This window comes from Dendroctonus ponderosae, unplaced genomic scaffold (assembly GCF_020466585.1).
Source record: "Dendroctonus ponderosae isolate FM_Combo_2020 unplaced genomic scaffold, Dpon_F_20191213v2 Dpon_F_20191213_1, whole genome shotgun sequence".
NCBI classification, from domain to species: Eukaryota; Metazoa; Arthropoda; class Insecta; order Coleoptera; family Curculionidae; genus Dendroctonus; species Dendroctonus ponderosae.
In genome coordinates this window covers 14690493-14695839 of record NW_026017110.1, presented here as the reverse complement: position 1 = coordinate 14695839, position 5347 = coordinate 14690493, and the positions used below count along the sequence as shown (strand labels likewise).

The 5347-nt window shown below is 31.5% G+C and overlaps 1 protein-coding gene across 8 annotated transcripts in view; it reads right to left on the bottom strand.

The window, feature by feature from the left end:
• The window catches only part of LOC109533985 (glycine receptor subunit alpha-4), an 84997-nt gene that overhangs the window by 52341 nt on the left and 27309 nt on the right, over positions 1-5347 (bottom strand). For 7 of the 8 annotated variants that reach the window (XM_048670223.1, XM_048670226.1, XM_048670225.1 and 4 more), the window contains exon 2: positions 2870-3024. The gene's annotated coding sequence lies outside the window, so the exon portion shown is untranslated. Of the gene's footprint in view, positions 1-2869; positions 3025-3086; positions 3327-5347 lie in introns of those variants that run through there. The other variant, XM_048670224.1, reaches the window with a different exon arrangement.

Genomic DNA, 5347 nt, shown 5'->3' with positions numbered 1-5347 from the left:
GGCTAAAATGGAAACAGGGGTGAAAAATAGATCAATCTACTTCGATAAATAAATATAATACTAATAAAAACCAGTCGGCATTTTACGACTGTAAACATAAAAACGATATAAATTGTAGTTTATTACTCATACCCGAGTTTTGTGTGAATACGTGCCTATAATACGAACTCTCATAATTCTGAATAGCGAGAAAAAATCTAAGTAAAAAAATATATATGCTACTAGAAAAATAACATGAGGTAAGATATTTAAAACCAAACAAACTCAGATGTAAGCGAAGCAAAGTAATGTCTGCTTATTTAAGAATAAATGAGCAAATATTTGTAGTTTTCTAGTAGGTAAAAAGTGAATAGGATTCAAAATTTTGGAAATATCGTAACGGAAGATATTACATGTAAAGACATCTAAATACAATCATTGAATCATTTGATTGCTAACTCAAAACATACTATTAAATATATGCATTTTCCTTAGATACATAAGCATTTCTAGAGTAAAATATATAATATAAATAGTACAACTAAAATGGCACAACACACAGCTCATAGCGACAAGCATACCAAGACTTACAACCCTGCATAAAATCCCTATATTAAATCAAATTTAACTTCCAGATAAACTCTCATTTCCCTATAATATGGAAATGTGAATTTGAAACAGTCCAGATACAAATCATCGATCAAATTTTGTGGCGCAAAAATAAGTTCTTTGATATTTTTACAAAATAAATAAATAGGTCCAAATGTCAAACGTTTGAGGAAGTTGCAAATCGACATTCCCAAATAAATCACTATTGTATTTATTCATATCGCCGCGTTGATAAAACTAACAAATTTCTATTGTTTGCTGATTAATCATCGACTGATTTTTCGGTGGAACTTTAATCATTCCTTGTATCCAATTAAGATTCTTCGGAATCCTAAACCAGTGAATAGTGCATTTTGTAATTTTTCAATATTCCTTGAGGGAAAAACTGTTAAAAACGGTTTTAAATTCACATTTAATCACGATCACATTTTAAATTCATAAATTATTTATGTATTAGGTAAAGGCGCAAAAGCTCAAAAAGACCTCCTGATTTAAAATTTTGTATTATTTCTACAAATTTTTCGAATGGATGAATTTTTTTCAATGACAACTACAACTACTCGAATTGACTAAGAAAATGTTAAATATGGAATCAATGTTAAGCTCATTTTAGGCCTTGGCGATAAGATAAATTTTTCTTTGGGTTTATCGATTATTCAAAGATAGCAAGGGAATAGCGAATTTTGAATATTTTTCAACTACACCGAACTTTACCAATTGAAAAACATGTACATAACAAGAAACGGATATACAACTGAAACGGTGAATGAGTGGAAAGAAACTTGTTGGTTTTGCTTAAAAATGATGGCAATGATTTAACTTGACAAAAGTAATTTTCGCGGAAGTCCCGTATTTCATTTCAATGTAATTTCTCTCTTTATAAAGCTTCCAATATCACTCACAATTTCAGTGCTTTATTAGCACAGGAGCATTTAAATCACCTACTAATATGTTTGCATTGTCTGCATATTCAGTGAAGAGAAAACCACCAATGTTTGCTTGTAATTAATCACGTTTGAGATTAGCGTGTCCTCAAGAGAAATTCAAAAATAAAATCTTCTTCCAAACGTTTCTCCGATTTAATCATTTTACCTCCGTAGAGCTCAAATGTGTTTTGAGCTTGTCAAAAAAGTTTTACTCGCCACCAAAGGCTTTAGAGATATTCAACAATATTTCCAGTGCAACATCAGCAAATTTTAGATTGTTAAAAAAAATCTTTCAATTACTCATAAATTGTTCAAGACAAATCATATACCAATCTCAAGTATTTTTAAGAATCAGAGGCTTATAAGCCTGTAGGGTTATATTGGCTTTATTTTCACTTTTATACAGGGTTATTGATAGAACTTTGGCCACCCTATTTTTACATCTAATGTAAAATTTAGAGAAACATATTGAATACAAAAGTTGTTGACATGACAGTTAAGTATATTTTAAGATAATAAAAAATGTTACGGGGTGTTGCAAATTCAAATGCCAGACCAAACTTACATTTATTCTAATGGAATGCGATACATTTTTTTTTTTTTGCATATTCGAGCTATTGGTAATTTTCTAGGCCTATTCGATATAAATGTTCTATATTGATTTTTATTGGTTATTAACTCAAAAACAGTTGAAAATCGCAATAAAACGTTTATATCGAATAGGTCTAGAATTTTACGAATAGCTTGAATATGAAATAAAAAGTATGGTCTTCCAGTTAAAAAAAGGTAAATTTGGTTTGCCACTAGAATTTGAGACGCTCTGTATCAATTGATATTATCTTAAAATAAACTAGACGTTAATATCTACAACTTTTGCATTTAACATTTTTCTCTAAATTTCAAATTAGACTCAAAAACGGGGTGGCCAAAGTTCAATCAATATTGGTTATTAACTCAAAAAATTCAATCATGACGTGTTTGTTCGGTTTATTAAAATCTAGCACGGGAGCTGTAACTAGGTAATACTGGCTGCTTTTCGTAGGACACCCTGTGCTTTTTTATTGAATTTCCATGCTTGGGCAGTTATAATTGCTGTGAAATAATCCCAAAGCGAGTGAAAATTCCCATCCACTCTCAGTGCTGAAATTGTAATGAAACGCAGAGATCATTACTAAATCAGTTTAATTCCAGGTGTTCCCGGTCTAACTTTTTATGCATGTCGAGTGATAGCGTTTGAATAATTTAGAGCATTTTAATTTTCCGTGCCAACTCGTTTACGAGCACAATGAGTGAATGTAAAATAAAACTGCTATTTTTAGCGAAAGCACATTTAATGAACTTTAATTAATTCCTACCTTTTCAGAGAGGCATTACGCCGCAAAGTGCGGTATGAGCTAAGCTCAATGCCCCTCGTTCCTTGGACATTCCCAAACGTACATTTTGGTCGATGAATCGATAAATCGCATTTTTTCAGCCCCGCCACAACACTCTAGTCCATCGGCCATACACACTGAAAATAAAAAAGCAATTAAAATTTGTATGCAGAACCCGTCTAATTACTCAAATACGTACTAAGAATAGCGTATAATAATTATGCGCTTGGGGGCTTGTCGCATTAAGGGTGTATACTCATAATATAGCCTTTTAAAACCCGCTATGGCTTCAGAGAAAAGGCCTAGAAATATACTTTTTATCTTGTCTAAACAACATATAAGTTAGATAAGCTTTAATCTTATAAGCATGCGAGTGTTTTATTTCAAAACAAATCAGCTTCAATGTTTCAAATTTGAGGAATTACACGAAATGATGAAAATACTTTGACATAGACAAGGAGGGATAAGCTTCAATTAAATGTAGATTTCATTTTAACAGTCAGACCTGCACCCGCAACTATCATCAATTAAAAATTTAGAAAGGTTTCTCCAACCAGATATTTAAGAAAATTAAATTATTAATTCAATGACGCAAAAAAAAGTAAAATCCGATGGCTCGTTCAGGATTCAGAGAGAAAATGTGTCTCGGTAAGACAAAAATGTCAATCGACGCGAATTTATTGATTTGCCATGTTAATTGATTTCCTGGATTGTTGATTATTATTTAAGTGCATACTTTTTAAATACATTCAACATTTGCGTGATTTCTCTGAAGGTGCAGTATGGGGATGTTTTCCAAGTATAAAAAAAATGTAAAAAAATTGTTATTAAAAATTTAAATATATGCCAAGAACTAGATCATAAGCATTGAAAGAATGGTTTTCAATATAAACTACCTAATTAACATTCCGTTAATAGCTGCTGGTTCGTAATTATTAAAAATCCCGGTAATCATCGAAAAATACAGAAAGTGACAATGAAATAGATAAGGATAAAAAGAAAATTTAACAGGATTCGTTAAACGTGGAACGTACTTGTTCGAAATGTCAATATTTTTATCATAACCTCAAATTCATGTGTATTCAAATAAACATAATTTTTCGTCTTTAACTTCAAACAAGGTAGTGCCTTTGTAATAATGTGCACTCCACTCGAGCAGCTTCTCATATTCAGTTAATTACCTCCTGCTCAATTTGTACCAGTGTTCAGCAAACCATTGGTTTAATGTGTCCTTGTGATCTGTGTATCTTACATATGTAGGAGGAATGTAGCCCTTTTTCGCTATTTATTTGATGCCTGGGAAGGTATCAGTTGTTGTGCATTGCTCTGAGTACCCCTGGAAGGCTCTGCTTCAAACTCCAGTACCTGTTCCTCTGTGTCTGGAACCCGAATATCGCCTTCCAGTGTCTCTAGCCCTTTGTTATCGTAAGTTTCTGCTATGTTAATGTGGCATTCCCCCTTAACCAATAGCATATCCGTATATTCGATATGGTTGTACATTTTGTTAAAAAAGCTTCAAAGTAGGTCACAGTTTGACAAATACTTGTTATTATTGACAAAGGCAAAAAACAAAGTTGAATTTCGATTTTCTCCTGTTATATCTCCGAGAAATTTTAGAAAAAAATTCAATATTTTTTCCGTACTCTCCAAGTGCGGAACGGAATTCCAACGGAATGATGCCAATTTTGAATCGCCCTGTATAGTGCATATAAATGTGCAAATTTTTTTATTTTTCTTTGCATTTTTGCAGGTTATTCTTCATCATTTATTTATCCATATAACTAAATAATGTTTGTTGACAAAATTGAATTGATATGATTTTCTCTTGTTGTAGCAAATGATGGAAACTTAAATAAAAGAAACAGAAATAACTATTGCAGATCATATCCTGCTACTCGCTCAATTAGATGAGGAACGTCTTGTTCATAATTGGGTATTGTACGACACACGTTTCTTTAAAAGTTTGGAAATATTAGGCAAATATCCGGTTAACTCAGCAGAAAAAAGATGCGTATTCAAATTGAAGTCTTTCATTTATGGTCTTTAAGCAGCTTCTGTATAAATTTAGGAAATACGTCAGAAGCTAACTCGTATTTTTTCACCAGCACGTATATATATTTTCTTAAAAAGTCCAAAAGGTTCAGCAAGTGAAAAGAATATTTGTTATACTTAAATGTGGTCATTGATTAATTAACTAGCCAATAAACATTTATAATAAATTATCTTTTTTTTACTTTTTCTTTTGATCAATTTTTTGAACAAATCCCGCTGAAACATTTTCAAAATCATATTAGATCTTTTCTCATCAAGTAACCATAATCGCACCTTGATTTATTGGAAACATACACACTGTATAGTAATAAGCCAAGTTACCGAGCCAACAAACTGAAAGTTTACTAATATAAGCAGATCCATTAAGATGGAAACAGTATGTTTTTCAATAATTCAATTTTTCAACAG